We start from the raw sequence: 18557 nt of genomic DNA on the forward strand, positions 1-18557 counted from the left end.
GAAACCCCCTCCCACTGAACGATTTTAATTTACACTCATCCAAGAATCTATTGCTTAAACCCAGTTCTACACCCACCGAGATGTCTACGTTCCTCTAATTCTGCCCTCTTGAGCATCCCTGATTATAATCGCTCCACCATCGGTGGCCGGCCTTCAGCTGGCTAGGTCCTAACTCTGGAATTCGATCCCTAGATCTCTCGGTCTCTCTTCTTCTCTTTCCTCCTTCATACCTACCTCTTTGATTAACTTTTGGCCATCTGCCGTAACATCTCCTTACATGGCTCGGTGTCAATTTTTTTTAATAACCCTCCTGTGAAGCGCTTTGGGAGATTTTATTATGCTGAGAAGCATCTGCCCGTCCTTACTTGTTTTGCTATTCAATTCCGAATGGTATCGAGCAGATTCCTCTCAATGGAGTCGTGCTTCCCGTAAACATTCCAATCATTTATTACTCCCCATAGTCAGAGTTTGGCCAGAATTTTCTGAACCTGCGCGGGTCGGATGCGGGTGGGAGGGTCGTGATCCTGTTGCTGCTTCCATCCACTGCAGAAATGACTTTGTGATAATGGGGCCTATTAAGCCCGCCCTGCGTGTTACCCGGCCCAATTAAATGGTGCGGGTCTGATGATGTCATCCATGACATGTTTTCTGTTGATATATTTAAAAGGACCTTGACCACATTGCATTTCAAGGTTCATTTAGGAGGTTTTCATTGCTCCAAACAGCTGGACAGAGGGCTACACAGAGGCAGAGGGCTGCACCCAGGTTCTCCGATGACTCCCTCCATATGTTTGTGGAGGGAGTCAGAGCACACAATGGCCAAGTCTACCCCTGTACAGTTGCAGGAGGAGCAGACTTTGGCGGGGCCATCACAGGCTCCAAAACACAGAGGTCGACCGCCAAAAGGGTCTGCAGTCGCAGCAGGGAGGTGAGCAGCTGCCTCTACATCTGCTGAAGCCACAGGGGTTGCACCTTGTAGAAGGACGCGTAAGAGAAAGATTCACAAGGGTTGTGTTATGTATATAACTCAAAAGACTTGTAACTGTAAACTCACTCAGGTGTAAACCTGGTTCAACTGTATTCGTGCCCAAAGTGCACAGATGACATAGTACTCACACTTATATACCAGGGCCCGTGCACACGCGCGTACAGCCCAATGACCTCCAAGAGTGGCGCCCCCTGGTGTCTAGTGACCCTAAGCATCAATACATAACAACATCCCCCTTCAAGATCTTAGTATCAGTCTCTTTACAAATTAAAGACTGTCTGGGGCTTTCTGCTCACGAGTTAATCGTCTCAGTTCAACTCCAGTTCTGGGCGATCATTCTGAGTCAGTTATGACTGGAGGCTGAGTAACCGATCTGATGGGAGTGGTGATGACCATGTCAGAGACTGAAAGTCCAGATTCAGTAGTGACAGCAGAGTATTCTTGTTATGTTCAGAATAACTCCACAAGACTGTATTGTAAGCTCAAACTGTTGTGACCTTGGTCTCTTTATTCAGACTCCAGAGTGAGGAAGCAGCATGGTGGATTACCTTTTATACCTAATTGCCCAGAGTGCACAGGTGACTCTTAAGTCTCCCACAGGTGTGCCCCCTGGTGGCAAGTCTTACATATTGGTGAGGTTTACATACATACATAACATCACTCCCCCCCCCGCCCCCCTCCCAAAGTCTTATGTACAAGTTGAGGCGATCTGGCGCTCTGCGTTCCCGGTTCGATCGCCTGGGTTGAAGTCCTGGCATGGGTGAGTTGGTCGGATCGTTGGTCTGATGGGTATGGTGGGTATGGTGGGTTCATCCTCGTGGTAGACAGCGAGGTCGATTGTGTTAGTGGGTCACTGCGGGCCAGGTCCTTTCACAGTGATTCCTGGTTATCTGTAGTTCGCAGTTTGGTCTGGTCCAAATGCTTTCTGCGTTTACCCAATACATGGTTTCACAACAAACACTCATCACAAACACTCCATTCCCCTCTTTGGCTAATACAGTGCTAGCAGCCCATCTGGGGCCCTGAACACGGTCTACATCATTTATTCTGATGTCACGGGGGGGAGCCGTACGATCATGGTACATTCTCTGGAAGGCTCGGTTCTGAGCGATTCAGTCCGGTGACTGCGTAGCACCCGGGATAGCCGGGTCTGTAGGGAGTCTACCGTGACACGTGTGGTGCTTGGCTTTATGATTTGGGCTGCCCGCTCCGGACTATTGTCGCTGACCCGAAGGTCTGGCAAGCCAAGGATGGTCGATATGGCTTTGAGACTTTCAGTAGTGGCGGGAGGCCGCGTGATCCCCATGGATCCTGGGCCATGGTATGGAGGCCCCGATCCACCGACTGTGTGTAGCCTCCCTGCCTTTCTTTGCAACGATGCAGAGTTTCCCCACAGGGGGCAATCTGATGGGATGAGCAATTCGTCTTTGCGATGGATAAGCTGCAACATCCCATCCAGCGGTTCGCCGTTGGCAGGCAGTAACATGGGATCCTGGCTGGTCCTGGTCCAGGTCCTGAACTGCGGAGCCATTATGGTTGACCCCTCGCTTTCTAGCACTTCCATAACAATGAGCCGGTCTGCGGGCTGCGCCGTTTCCACCCTGGTAGTGGGCAACGATAGCCAACTGAGGGCAGTAGCGCCATTCTCAGTGCCTGGCCCGTGGCGGATCATGTTACAATGCATAGACAGTGTTAGACATATTTAAAACAAAGCATTGATAATGGTGCCTCTATTCTCCCAAAACTGAGAGATAGGCAGCTTGTCTGACTCGAGCAAATACTGGGACACTCTTTGGTATGTCTCTTTTGTCCCGTGAACACAGGCTACTGCTTTTGTTACCTTATTGGATACATGTACAACCGGTTGGGGTTCGCCCGATATTTTGGCTTGCTGCACAACACGCCCGACCCCGTCTGATAACACATCACTTGCTACAAATACTTTGTCAGATACATATACGACTGGTTGGTGTTCGCCCGCTACTTTGGCTTGTTGTAAGGTACCCCTGACCCAATATGATAATACATCATTGGCTGCGAAAGAGCGCTCACATGGGTTACACAGTGCAAACAATTTATTGGAGCGTAGTGGGTTCCTGGCCTTCTCAGCGGCCGCCCCTTTACCTTTGCCCCAAGCCCGGTCGTCTTCCTTGCTGGGCAACACATGCCTCTGTTTCGTTGCGTCGACATCCTGTGGTCTGGACGCTCTCTCGTCCCGTGGTCTGGACGCACTTTCATCCTGTGGTCTGGACGCACACTCATCCGTGTCCATGATGCCGACTGCCGCGATCTTCTTCTCCAGGGATTTTGCCTCTGGCGTCGGAAAGACGCATTCGGATCGTTTCGGCCGGATTCCCACTCTGCTTAGTCGACCTGGGGCCTCTTCCATCGTCGTGAAGAGGTCGTCGGCTTTGGGTGGTGGGTACCGCGCCTGTACCACTGCTCGGTTGATCTTTACCTCCTCGTGGTCGTGATGAGTGGCCTGTGCCTCGGGGATATGCAAATGGTCTGCACTTCGATGCCTGGTCCAGCTGAAGGTGGGGGCTTGCTCAGCCTTTGAGCAAGGGAGACTTCGTTCGCCCGAGAAATACACAGAGGTCTTCCCAGTTCCATCGAATCTTCCCCATCCACCTTCTACCAAGCAGCGTTGGCCCATCACCTGAAACAATCCACAGTGGTAAATTGTGCACCGCTCCCTCATGGGATACTCTTATATCCGTACGACCAATAACTGGTATCAGTTCCTTGGTGTAGGTGCATAGCTTTGCCTGAATCGGGATCAACTTGGGTCATTGTGCTCTGTCGCCCCACAGCCTCTCGAATGCCTTCTGGCTCATTATTGATTGATCGCCCCCGTGTCCAGTTCCATGGAGACTGGAGTGGCGTTGAGTTTAACTTTTAACATTATCGGAGAGCTTTTGGTGGTGAAGGTGTGTACCCCATATACTTCCTCTTCATCCTCAGGTTGGGTTGCCTCTCCTGCTCGTTCAGCGTGATCCTCACTGGATCGGTCGTTCTCCCCTGGCTCTGCCACGTGATGAGTCACAGGTTGTTTGTACATTCGCTGGAGGTGTCCCATTGTTCCACAGCCCTTGCACACATAGTGCTTGAATGGACATTGATGGGCTCTATGACTGCCCTCGCAGCGCCAACATGGTGTTAATGGATACGCATTCACGCCCCACGGCGGTCTCTGAGTCACCCTAGGCCGAGGTCTGGCCTCTGCGGTCGTGTGGGCCCTGCCATGTACAGTTCTGCCTGCTGAAAGCATTATTTTATGCACAGTACTTGCCGGTGAGCTTCGATTCTGTGCAGATATCTGTTTCGTGTTGTCGCTCATGGATATGAAAGCCTGGGCTATTGTGATGGCCTTGCTCAGATCTAGGGATTCGACAGACAGCAGTTTGCAAAGAATGACCTCGTGGCCGATTCCAAGCATGAAAAAGTCCCGCAACATTTCCCCCAAAGATCCTGCAAATTCGCACTGTCTTGCAAGGCGTCTTAGATCGGCGACAAAGCTCACCACATTCTAGCGCTTGGAGCGATGGTGCATGTAAAAGTGATACCTGGCCATTAAGATGCTCTCCTTCGGCTTGAGGTGTTCCCGAACCAGGGTGCACAGTTCTGTGTAAGTCTCGTCCGTTGGTTTGTCCGGTGCCAGCAGATTTTTGAGGATGCCATATATCGAAGACCCATGTACGGTGCGGAGAATTGCACTGCACTTGACCGCCGTCTCAGCCTTGTCCAGTTCGTTGGCCACAAAGTACTAGTCAAGACGCTCAACGAAGGCTTCCCAATCATCACCCTCAACAATTCTCTCAAGAATACCAATGGCAGCCATTACCATGTGAAAGCTCGTAATCCATTACTCGGCGCCAATTTGTTATGTTCGGAATAACTCTACAAGACTATTTTGTAAGCTGAAACTGTTGTGACCTTGGTCTCTTTGTTCAGACTCCAGAGTGAGGAAGCAGCATGATGGATTACCTTTTATACGTGCTTGCCCAGAGTGCACAGGTGACCCTTGGGTCTCCCACAGGTGTGCCTCCTGGTGGCAAGTCTTACATATTGGTGAGATTTACATACATACCTAACAATTCTGATGAAGGAACATTGGCTGGCTGGTCACTGACTGCATCTTCCGCAAATGGTTCCAGTTCAGCCATGTGCCGCAGTTTTATCTGATCATCATGTTTCCTGCATGTTTGCCCATTCTTGAGCATGACAATAAACACTCTATTACCCTCCTTGGCCGTAACAGTACCGGCGATCCACTTTGGACCTTTACCATAATTCAGCACATAAACTGGATCGTTGACCGAAATGTCACGTGACACAGCAGCGCGATCATGATACCATTGCTGATTTTGACATCTGTTTTCAACACGATCATTCAAATCAGGATGGACAAGAGAAAGCCTGGTCTTGAGACTTCTCTTCATCAGTAGTTCAGCAGGGGAGACCCAGGTAAGATTGTAACTAAGCAGTGTATAGGTCAAGTGAGACTGCAGTGAACCCTGAGTTACACGTTTCATGCTTTGCTTGATCGTTTGAACCGCACGCTCTGCTTGACCATTAGAAGCAGACCTTACGTGTCTAATACCATTAAGTTTTATGAACTCCTGAAACTCCAGACTTGTGAAGCACGATCCGTTGTTGCTCACAACAACGTCAGGCAAGCCATGAGTAGCAAACATGACACAAAGGCTCTCAATAGTAGCTGTTGACGTACTGGATGGCACAATAATGCATTCTATCCACTTTGAATATGCATCCACCATAACAAAAAACATCTTTCCTAGGAAAGGGCCCGCAAAATCGATGTGTATCTCAATCATGGTTTAGATGGCCACGACCAAAGACTCAGTGGAGATTCCGCTGGTACTTTACTTAGCTGCATGCAAGTATTGCACTGATGCACACATGATTCCAGATCAGAGTCAATTTTAGGCCACCAAACATGAGCCCTAGCAATGGCTTTCATCATGACAATGCCCGGATGAGTGCTATGTAGTTCACATACAAATTTTTCTCTGCCTTTCTTAGGCATAACAACACGATTGTCCCACAGTAGGCAATCTGACTGAATGGACAGTTCATCTTTGCCACGGTGGAAGGTTTGGTCTCATCACACATTTCCATAGGTTTGCAGACCAATCACCACTGAGGACACAACATTTCACAACCGATAAAATAGGGTCATGGCTGGTCCAGATCCTAACTTGTTGAGCAGTGACAGGGGTTCCTTCACTCTCAAAAGCATCCATTAATAGCAGTAGATCTGCAGGTTGAGGTGTCTCCATATCTGCTGTGGGCAAAGACAAGACGCCTCAGTGCATTGGCACAATTCTCAGTGCCCGGTCTGTGACGAATGACATAATCATAGGCAGACAACGTCAACGCCCAGCTCTGAATGCGGGACGATGCATTGGTATTAATATCTTTGTTTTCCAAAAATAATAAAATAAGTGGCTTGTGATCCATTTCAAGTTCAAAACGAAGACCAAACAGGCACTGATACATCTTTTTGACCCCATACATACAGGCCAAAGCTTCTTTTTCTGTAAGCTCTTTCCGCTTTTGACAAACTTCTCGAAGCATATGCAACAGGTTGTAGCTTACCCGACTCATTTGCTTGTTGGAGTACATAGCCAACCCCATGTGATAAAGCATCACAGGCCAATACAAGACACTTACACAGATCATAGTGAACAAGCAGCTTGTTTGAACAGAGCAGATTCTTAGCTTTCTCAAAAGCTCAATCTTGAGATACACCCCAGACCCAGTTGTTACCTTTGCTGAGCAGCATGTGCAGTGGCTCAAGTAAGGTGCTCAATCTGGGTAAAAAGTTACCGAAGTAGTTGAGTAGCCCAAGGAATGAATGCAGCTCCGTCACATTCTGAGGTCTGAGTGCATTTTTGATGGTCTTGGTTTTCGAATTTGCAGTTGGTGAGAGGCGGGAGCAGCGTCAGAGTGGCCTATAAAAGGCCCAGCGGGTGTTCCACAGGCAGCGGCAGTTGGTGAGAGGCGGGAGCAGCGTCAGAGTGGCCTATAAAGGCCCAGCGGGTGTTCCACAGGCAGCGGCAGTTGGTGAGAGGCGGGAGCAGCGCCGGAGCGGCCTATAAAGGCGAGCTTGTGCAGCTACAGCGGGGAGAGAAGGCAAAAAAAAATTGCCAATGCCCGGTTCAACCAAAGAAGGAAACTTCTTCAGCACTTGAGCACACAAAGTGTCATCCACCGAAGACAATGGTTTGATATCATTCCAGTTCCATTTGATTTTCTCAAGCCAATTCCTGCCGAACAGCGTTGGACCATTGCCTGGGACGATCTATAATGGTAAATCGGGAACCACACCATCATACGACACCTTGACTGCTGCACTGCCAATCACCGGTATGAGTTCCTTAGTGTAAGTACACAACTTGGCACTGACTAGACTCAGCTTAAGCTTCACCGCCTCAGTATCCCACAGCTTGTCGAATGTTCTTTGGCTCATTATCGACTGACTCGCATCCTTGTCCAGCTCCATTGATACAGGCACGCCATTTAGCTTTACATTAACCATTATCAGTTGGCTCTTCGTCAGGAATGAATACAGACCATACACTTCCTCCTCGGATATCTCGGGTTGCATATCCGGGCCAGCACTAGACTGGTCATCACCAGCAATGTGATGAGCAGCAGCATGCTTGCTCAGTTGTGGACACATTCGTTGAAGATGCCCCACTTTCTAACAGCCGTTACAGATGTATTGTTTAAACTGACACTGATGAGGCCGATGATTGCCCCCACAATGCCAACAGGATGAAATCGGATTCGTACCAGTTGGCGGACTTTGAGTAGCTACAGGTTTCACATAAGCAGTCGAGTAGGCCCTGCCATAAGCAACTCTGCCAGACGACGACACAATCTTGTTTACAGTACTTGCCATGGAGCTCTGACTCTTCGATGATATCTGCCTTAAATTATCATTAGTCGCCATGCATGCCTGGGCAGTCGCGATGGCCTTGCTCAAATCCAGCGTTTCTGCAGCCAACAATTTTCGAAGGATCACATCATGGTTGATGCCGATCACGAAGAAATCTTGCAGCATGTCTTCCAACGCGTTTCCGAACTTACACGGCTCAGCCAGATGTCTTAGGTCGGCGACGAATCCCGACACATCCTGGCCCTCAGCACGAACATGTGTGTAGAAGCAATAGCGTGAGATGATGATCCCCTCTTTTGGCTTGAGATGTTCACGCACCAGAGCGCACAACTCTTCGTAGTCTTTGTCCGTTGGATGTGCAGGCGAGAGAAGATTCTTTGAGGCCATAAATTGTTGGACCACAAACGGTGAGGATAACTGCCCTGTGCCTAACTGTGTCACCGGCTTCCTCCATTTTGTTGGCCACAAAGTACTGATCCAGGCGGTTGATAAAATCCGCCCAATCCTCGCCATCCACGAATCTCTCCAAAATTCCAATGGTGCCCATTGTGCATGCAAAGGTTCTTACGTTACCTCGTTGCCAAATGATATGCATATAATAACTCGAAAGACTTGTTACTGTAAACTCACTCAGGTGTAAACCTGGTTCAACTTTATTCGCGCCCAAAGTGCGCACGTGACATGGTACTCACTTATATATCAGGGCCCGCGCATACGCGCATACAGCCCGATGGCCTCCAACAGTGGCGCCCCCTGGTGTCTAGTGACCCCAAGAATCAATACATAACAGGTAGGCAGTTGGGTGTTTTAGTCAATGTCAATGGTAAGTTTCCGTTACTGTATTGTCAACCATTAAAATCTTTATTATCACCACTTTGCCATCTTTGAGACATTTGTCTGCACCTTTGGAAGTGACTTAGTGAGTTGTAGTGACTGATGAAACACAATGGAAACTCCAGCAATAGTGGTCAGTGTAAAAGGAATGGCTTGGTTATCGTAGGGATTCTTTATGGTGTTGCTGTGGGGTGGTGCCAACCTGGTGCAGCATGTGGCAGCCATATGGGTGTACAGCATAAAGTTAAGTAAACCTAGCCAAGGTGAAGCTATCCCTAGCCTCCTGGGCAGCAATGTGGTCGGGTGCTGATACCCTCTGTCCTGTGCAGCATCAGGTGATTAAGGAGAAGGTTGGTGGTATTGTTGGTGCTGCTGGTGTTGGGGCTCATCGTAGACTGATTCTGAGGACCAAGGTGAGACAGTATAAATGCCACCCATGTTGCTGGAATAGCTGGCAGGTCAAGTAGATTTGACAGAAGCAATCTTACAGGTACCATGATAAACTGCGCAAGGCTGTGGATAGGGGGAATCACGACGGCTTACGCGCGTACGAATCACGACTGCTAGCGAGGAACGGAGAGACTGTATCGCGTTCACAAAGAGCTGTGCAGACCAATCGAAAGGAACAACAAGGCCTGTATTGTAAGAATTCGGCGACATCAGTTGTGATCAAGAGCAAGGGACATTGACTGTGACAATTGGCAAAACAGTGCATTTAAATTGTAGCACCAGAATGACGGATATCTCTAGGTTCCTGGAATCAAGATCAGGGAAAGGGTGGATGGGGAATTTACAGCGGGAATAACTGTTATGTGGATGGATGCGCACACAGTATGTTTCAATCAGAGAGTAGGATGTGTGCCAGCGGACAGTGTGCAAGTACAGTGCGTGAAAAGTTACTCCGGAATACCCTGACAAGGGGAGAAGGGATGGGGAAAGTGCCCAATCTTTGAGTGCACCGATTATTATGATTGGTGTTGGAAGATGTTTCCCCGTGATAATCCAAACTACCACCGCCCCACCAACCACTCAAGTAACAATAGAAACCTCAACAAACACACCAACCACCCGGGCCCCTCTTACATGTCCCGTACACACACAGGGACCAAAGAGTGGGATTGTGATACGCTCAGAAGGGGTCCAACTATATGATAATGTGAACCCTGAGATCCTTCCAGTAATCGTGAACCTCACTGACTTGGGTTTGTCAGTCCCAGGCCTGTACTGTTGACCTACACTGCTGGTTGCCTGTCTCCTAATTCAGTGCTTGGTTCCGCAGAAGAATATGTCACATGGTGTTGCTGGAAATGAAACTGAACACCTTTCACTTTTAGTGTCTGGAAATCGTACACTGAGTAAAATATATCTGGTGTAATTATGAATGATTCAGTACAAGTTCTGTTTTACACCAGTGGAATATTACGGTCGAGGAAAAATACATGAAGATATTGTGCAAGAACTAGATATTTCCAGATGTGCAGGAGGGCCAGGGATTCTGTGTATTCTGTTTGTCTACAAAGTGTCTCGTGTAAATGAAGACCTCCAAGATGCTCTACAGTGGATCGCAAGTAATTACTCTTGACCTGTGTTACTCTTTGTCTCTTTCTCTAGATTTTTCTCTGGTATTTTTCCCCATTTTCATGAGCTCTGGTTTTTCCGGCTCTTCCCTCCCTATCTGACTGTGCATGTGTGTGGTCCCGGGATAGATTAATTTAAAAGTACAAATGAACTTGCATTTCACAACTTTGGGCAGTTGCAAAGCATTTTACACTAAAAATGAAGTACTTTTGAAGTGTAGTCACTGTTGTAATGTAGGAAATGTGGTGGGGAATTTGCGCACAGCAAGCTCCCACAATGTGGTATGATTTCAGGGATTAATATCGGCCAGAACATCAGGGTGATCTCCATTGCTCTTCTTCAAAATAGTGGCCATGGGATCTTTTATGTCCATCTGAGGGAACAGACGGTGCCTCAGTTTAACGTCTCATCCAAAAGATGGCACCTCCGACAGTGCAGCGCTCCCTCAGTACTGCCCCTCCAACAGTGCGGCGTTCCCTCAGTACTGCCCCTCCGACAGTGCGGCGCTCCCTCAGTATTGCTCCTCCGACAGTGCGGCGCTCCCTCAGTACTGTCCCTCCGACAGTGTGGCGCTCCCTCAGTACTGTCCCTCCGACAGTGTGGCGCTCCCTCGGTACTGCTCCTCCGACAGTGCGGCACTCCCTTGGTACTGGCCCTCCAAAAGTGCGGCGCTCCCTCAGTACTGTCCCTCCGACAGTGTGGCGCTCCCTCAGTACTGCCCCTCCGACAGTGCAGCGCTCCCTCAGTACTGCCACTCCGACAGTGCGGCGTTCTCTCAGTACTGCCCCTCCAACAGTACGGCGCTCCCTTGGTACTGCTCCTCCGACAGTGCGGCACTCCCTTGGTACTGGCACTGGAGTGTCGGCCTAGATTATGTACTGATCTCTGGAGTGGGATTATGAATTCCCAACCCACTGACTCTGAGACGAGAGAGCTACTCACTGAGCCAAGGCTGACAGAGGTGAGTGGCTGTAGTGTGGAGCAGGAGGACAGACTTGTGGAGATAGCATTATCTCTGAGCCACACCCTGCCACACTAGAGGAGGGCGATAGTGGGTGGACACCACTGAGGTGCAAGATTAAGATGTCGATTCCACTGAGCTAATCAGTGATGTATTACACTGGTGAATTTCCAGCAGTAGCCCAGGAACATGTGTGCATTAGACTGCAGTCAGTGGGTGAAGGGGGCAGGCTGAGCAACTCCCCCTCCGCAGCCCCAGTGTGTCATCGTCATTGTACTGTTTATATGTCAGTCTGCTATCTTACAATAAGAATACCCTGAAATTGAGACAATTAATTGAAATTATTCTGTTGATTCGCACTTTCGAAAATGGGGCAAAAGAAGAGGACATTTGTGCCGTGTTTCTGCTTGACAAGATTTCAGAGAGGAGACGATAACTGACCTCGATTTATTTCATGGAGGAACAAAAGTTTTTCGAGTTCTTTGGAGAGAGTCGAGATTTTTCTGGCCGAGTTTCAGCTGTCCCAAAGCAATTACATAGGTCAGAGAGATAATCAAGCAAAGGAACAGGAGATGACAAGGTAACCATTGCTCTGCTACGCACACTGTGCCTCTTCCCGGGCTCCAGGTTACTGTTGGAGTAAATGTTTCTACATGCAATAGCAGGGGATGTTTAATGCGGGGCTGGAGGTTAAAACCTTGAAAGCTGAAATTGCAGAACAAAACAAAATGCTGAGCCAGTTAAAATTGGACCTGGCCAATGCAAAAGAAAGCCAAGCAAAGCTCAAACCTCTGATTGTGGACTGCCCAGAACAACTGAAGAGTGAAAACAGGGAATGAGGGAGGCAATAGAAAAGAAGAAAGAAGCCATGCAAAAGAAAAATGAGAACAGCATGGAACTTCAGGCTAAGTCGGCAAGTTTTACCAATTTCCAAAACATTGGAACTTACTGCAGTTTATTACAACAAGCCCAACTTGACCATATAGACAGCATGAAGACGGAAATTTGGAATGAAGAAAATGGGCTAGACAGCAAGAAAATGGAGCTGAAAAGGGTTCTCTGCTCAAAGCTTGAACAACAGGACAAGCTACTGATGCAGAGCTATAAGCAGGAAGCCAGCGAGCATTATCTTGATTCAGTAACCACTGAGTGTGATCAGTTTAAGCTTCGAAGGCAGGAAGTAACTGATCAGATTGCTCAAATAAACAGTGAACGTCAACAAGTTCTGACAAAAACCCAGATGTTGTCAGAAAGCTGTGAGAAAGATGTGTCTGAATATCAGAATCTGTATTCCAATTTGCTGACTCATCTGGAACAATATCACGAACAGATGGCCACAGCGACACAGGAGGGAGGGGCGTGAGCAAATGGCAGAGCTAGAGAGAGCCATAAATGAAAGTATTAAGCCCAGTCTGCCTTAATTTAAAATATTTGTACAACTCTGATTTTTCTATGCATTTTTATAATGTTTAACCTTTGGAATAAATGTAAAAATAACAGTTTCTCAAGTTAATGAGCACTGTCTGCTATATATGCTAACGCTGTAGATAGTGTTTAAAGGATTACATGTTCTGTAAATACTGAACCAAGGAGAAAGTAAAACCATACTTATCTAGGAAAAAAAAGCCGTGCGGGACATCACAGAGCTCTGCACCCTACGATCAGTTGCCACACCGGGAGGGAAGGAGGGCTCTGGAAGGGCAGGAAACTCCTGGGGCGGGTGGGGGGGGGGAAGAGGGGCGGCGTTCTGATGCTGTTTGATACCTAGTGTGGGATATCTGTAATGAAATGGTAACAGTGACTTGGGAGGGAAATCCCAAACAACACCAAAGAGCCAATGTTTATCTAGGGGTTGAAGATAGACCGCTGACAAAAGGCACGGGATAGAATTCCATATAAACTATCATTCAATTGATAGATAACCTTTTCTGTAGCTGTGACCAGGAATACTGAAGGGCCAGGGTAAGGATGATGCAGAAGGAAAGACAATGATAAAATATGTAGGATGAAAGAAGACTGGTGGTCAACATAACGGGAAATAATAAAGGTTTGTGTAAGCACATTAGTAACAGATTAATCGTCTTCTTTTGTATGGTAGCAGCAAAGCAAATCAAATGTCAATATCTGAGTCAGATATTCAGGCCAAAGCTTCTGGTATAACAGTGTGGGTATCTTGTAGGCTGCCTGTGAATTCCCTCTGAGGGCAGTGCTCAATGTTATGCTCCAGGGTCTGATTAAGAGCTCCACAGTCACATGATGGGGATGCTTTAATCTTCCACCTATGGAGAAGGTGGCAGCATCGACCGTGACCGGTTCTGAGGTGGTTGGTGGTTGTTGCGAGGAAGGTTGTACTGTGGGGTTCTCTATGAGGAATCCATTCCGTATGTCGCAGTTCTTCCAAGTATTTCGCCATCGGTCATTAAGACAGGGGAGATTAGTGAAAGGCTTCAACGACGGTCCAAAATGGCCTTCTAGATTTGAGACTGGTTGGTGGTAGGTTGTTTAAGTCGGCCTGGATCGGCATGTCTTTGCAGATGTAGCAGTTGTATTCTCTGGGGACTGCATGTTCGCAGCGTAGGTCAGGTGGGGCGATGTTTACATGCACGGGCAGTCAAGATATCCGTGTCGATAAAAACGTACCGGTGATAATTCTCATAGAATTCAGTTGAACTTCAATGGATTTGACATGCGGACTTGATAGCCATGCTGGAGAGCAGTATTCCGCTGTAGAGTACACCAGGGTGAGTGCTGCTGTACGGAGGGTTTGAACGTCTGCTCCCCATGTGGATCTGGCCAGTTTCTGGATCAAGTTCATCCTACTTCCCAAGGTTCTGGAGATGCTGTCCATACGACATGGTGCGATCAATTGTGATTCCTAAATAGGAGGGATTTTTGGCATAGTTTACGCCACCAAAAGAGACTTTCAAAGCTTGGTTTGTTTGATGGGTGTTGAGGTGGAAAGCTGAAGTGACGGTCTTTTGCGGATTTGGCTGAAGTCGCCATCGGCGGAAGTAGACCTCCATCCTCTGTAGATCACTGGTCAAGGTCTCCTCTGTGATGGACAGATTCGTGTTTTGCGTGGCCAAGTCAGTGTATATGAACTTTCGGGACTCTGTTTTGGGGAGATCTCTGGTGTAAATGTTGAATAACATGCGTGCCAGGACAGAATCCAGTGGGAGTCCATTGTTCAATGTCCTATATCTGCTCTTCTGGGTGCCAATGTACACATGGAAGTGTCGGTTGCTAAGCATGGAGTGGAGAAGATGGATCGTTGTTCTGCAGGGTAAAATGGTGGAGAACTTGAAAAGCAGTCCATAATTCCATGCTGTGTCATATGCTGCTGACATACAAGTGCTATGGCGGTCTTGAGCTGGCGTTGGAAGCCTGCTTTGATGTGCGTTGTTAAAGCTACCACTTGGTCGCAGCAGCTACAGCCACTCAGGAAACATGCTTGCTCCTTGGGGATGGTTGGCTCAATGATGGGGGCTAGTCTGTGGAGTAGTAGCCTCTCCAGCACTTTATAACAAGTACAAAGTAAGGAGATCGGGTGGTAGCTGGATGCTTCACAAGCCACCTTCCCCTGCTTCAGGAGGACAATTATTTTAGTCTCCCTTCAAATAGATGGAATTTTACCGGTTGCCAGTATCTCGGAGAAGGAGGAGGTCAACCATTTCTTTGCTTTGGGTCCCTGTGCTTTTCCAGATTTGGTTGTCGACAGGGCTGCGTTTAGTTCTGTTATGTATGCAATAAAGGTTCAAACTGAGTACTGTTTAACTAAGCAAGGTACAACCTTGGCTCTGCTTTATTTAGGCCCAAAAGAGGCTGACTCTCAATGGCTGGCCTTTTATACCTGGGCAGCACCATGTGCGTGCTGCTCAGTGGCCTCCAACAATGATGCCATCTGGTGGCTACAAGCAGAATGTACATACATGACAATACCCCCCCTCGGAGATCTTATTAGTCTTTCACCGGTTGAGACGGTTCGGTGCTTTGCGCTCCCGGGTTGACTGTCTCTGTTCAACTCCAGCCTTGGGTGAATGTGCAGAGTCTGTTGTGACTGATGGCTGGATGACTGACTTGTTGGAGGTGGCAGTGGCCATGTCAGGAATTGCAAGTCCATTTTTATTGCACAGGTCCGTGATGGAAATTCCGGGTTCACTGATGACCCTTGAGTCCTCTGAAGACTGCTGGTAGGTTGGTTGGTCGTCGATGGCTTCTTCGTCCGACTGTTCTGGCTCATCTGTGTGCCTCAGCTTTGTCTGATCCATGTGTTTCCTGCAAGTTTGCCCATTCTTGAGCTTAGTAACGAATACTCTGTTGCCCTCCTTGGCCATGACCATACCAGCAATCCATTTGGGATCCTGACCATAGTTCAACACATACAGAATCGTTATCAGAAATCTCGCGTGACACAGTTGCACGATTGTGGTACCTTTGTTGACTTTGTCTTCTGTATTCAACATGATTATTTAAATCTGGGTGTACCAGAGATAGCTTGTTCTTAAGACCTCTTTTCATCATGAGTTCAGCAAGCGAGACCCCTGTGAGTGTGTGGGGTCTACTCCTGTAACTCAGCAGTATGCAGGACAAGCGGCTCTGCAGTGACCCGTGGGTTACTCTCCTCGTGCTTTGCTTGATAATTTGTACTGCACATTCAGCTTGCCCATTGGACGCAGGCTTGAACGATGCTGACCTTACATGTTTTATGCCATTAACTTTCACAACCTCCTGAAACTCCTGACTGGTGAAGCACGACCCATTGTCGCTCCCCACTATGTCAGGCAGACCATGTGTCGCGAACATGACATTGAGATTCTCTAAGGTTGCCGTGGACGTGCTGGATGACATCATTATGCATTCTATCCACTTTGAATAAGTGTCCACCACCACTAAAAACATTTGCCCAGGAAGGGACCTGCAAAATCTACATGGATCCTGGACCAAGTTTTGGATGGCCACGACCACAGATTCAGCGGCGATTCCGCTGGTGCTTTGCTGAGCTGCATGCATGTGTTGCACGCATGCTTCCAGCTCAGTATCAATTCCTGGCCACCATACATGGGACCTGGCGATGGCCTTCATCATCACTATACCAGGATGTGTGCTGTGTAACACATGCACAAACTTCTCTCTCCCTTTCTTGAGCATTACAACGCGATTGCCCCACAATATGCAATCTGCTTGAATAGACAGTTCGTCTTTGCGACAAATGTACAGTTTGGCCTCCTCGCACATTTGCTTAGGGATGGCAGACCAATCCCCTTTGAGGATGCAACTATTTACCACCGATAAGATCGGGTTCTGGCTGGTGCAGGTCTTAACTTGTTGAGCCGTGACAGGGGTTCCTTCACTCTCAAAAACATCCATGATTAACATTAGATCCACAGGTTGTGGCGTTTCCACCTCCGGTGTGGGCAACGGCAAATGGCTCAAAGCATTGGCACAATTCTCTGTGCCAGGTCTGTGGTGAATGACATAATCATAGGCAGATAATGTCAGTGCCCACCTTTGGATGCGGGTTGAAGTGTTGGTATTAATACCTTTGCTCTCAGAAATCAATGAAATGAACGGCTTGTGATCAGTCTCTAATTCGAACCTCAGACTGAACAGGTATTGATGCATCTTTTTAACACACACACATGCTAAAGCTTCTTTTTCTACCATGCTGTAGGCTCTTTCTGCTTTAGACAAACTTTTGGATGCATACGCGACAGGTCGAAGTTTCCCCGACTCATTGGCTTGTTGGAGTACGCAACCAATTCCATATGACGGTGCGTCACAGGCAAAAACTAAACGTTTACATGGGTCATAATGTACCAGCAGCTTGTTCGAGCAAAGCAGATTAGTGGCTTTCTCGAAAGCTCTGTCTTGCGCTGCACCCCACACCCAGTTGTCACCTTTTCTCAATAGCATATGCAGTGGTTCTAGTAAGGTGCTCAATTTAGGTAGGAAGTTACCAAAGTAGTTGAGTAGACCTAGGAACGAACGCAGCTCCGTCACATTCTGCAGCTTGGGTGCATTCTTGATGGCCTTGGTTTTCACGTCAGTAGGTCTGATGCCATCAGCGGCAATTTTCCTCCCGAGGAATGTGACCTCCGGTGCCATGAAGATGCACTTCGAGCATTTCAGTCTGAGTCCCACTCTATCCAAACGCAGTAGAACCTCTTCCAGGTTGTTCAGATGTTGCTTGGAGTCACAACCGATGATCAGGATGTCATCTTGGAACACGACATTTCAGGGAACGGACTTCAGTAGACTTTCCATATTCCTCTGGAATATTGCTGCAGCCGAGCGAATTCCGAAAGAACACCTGTGGTAAATAAACTGTCCTTTGTGCGTGTTAATGCACCTAAGTCTCTTCGACGTCTTGACCAACTCCTGTGTCATATAGGCCGACGTCGTCCAGTTTTGTGAACAACGTCCCTCCGACTAGCGTCGCAAACAAGTCATCAGCCTTCGATAACGGGTACTGATCTTGTTTCGAAACCCTGTTGATCGTAGCCTTGTAATCTCCACAGATTCTGACTGTGCCATCACTTTTCAGTGCAGGAACAATGGGGCTGGTCCATTCATTAAATTCGACTAGTGATATGATCCCTTCACCCGGGAGTCTGTCCAGTTCAATTTCGAGCTTCTCACTCATCATATACGGCACTGCCTGAGCTTTATGATGGACGGGTCTTGCATCTGAGTCCATGTGAATCTGCACCGTGGCTCCCGTGAAGTTGCTGATACCCGGTTCGAAAAGCGAGGGGCATTTGCTCAATACTTGGGCACATGTATCTTCCTCCGATGACAACACCTTTATGTCGTTGCAGTCGCATTTGATTTTCTCCAACCAGTTCCTGCCGAGCAGCGTTGGGCCATTGCCTGGAGCAATCCACAGCAGTAACTCGTGAGCCGCACCATTATATGACACATTAATTTGTGCACTGCCAATCACCTTTATCAGTTCTTTGGTGTACGTGCGCAGCTTGGCATTAACAGGGCTCAGCCTGGGCCTCACAGTCTCAGTATCCCACAGCTTATTAAATGCTCTCTCGTTCATGATCGATTGACTCGCCCCCGTGTCCAGTTCCATCGCTATCAGTATCCCATTAAACTTCACATTAATCAAAATTGGTTTACTCTTGGTTATGAAGGAGTACAGTCTATACACTTCCTCCTCTGGCATCCCGGATTGCGTATCCGGATCCGCGCTAGTCTGACTCTCATCCTCCACGTGGTGTGTTGTAGCTCGCTTGCTCATCTGTTGACACTTGCGCTGG

At 48.1% G+C, this 18557-nt stretch overlaps 1 pseudogene; it reads left to right on the forward strand.

Annotated features, from left to right (window-relative positions):
- Positions 1-11957: 11957 nt before the first annotated feature.
- LOC139240325 (kinetochore protein Nuf2-like) lies at positions 11958-12769 on the forward strand (annotated as a pseudogene).
- Positions 12770-18557: the final 5788 nt, after the last annotated feature.

This window comes from Pristiophorus japonicus, chromosome 31, assembly GCF_044704955.1.
Source record: "Pristiophorus japonicus isolate sPriJap1 chromosome 31, sPriJap1.hap1, whole genome shotgun sequence".
NCBI classification, from domain to species: domain Eukaryota; kingdom Metazoa; phylum Chordata; class Chondrichthyes; family Pristiophoridae; genus Pristiophorus; species Pristiophorus japonicus.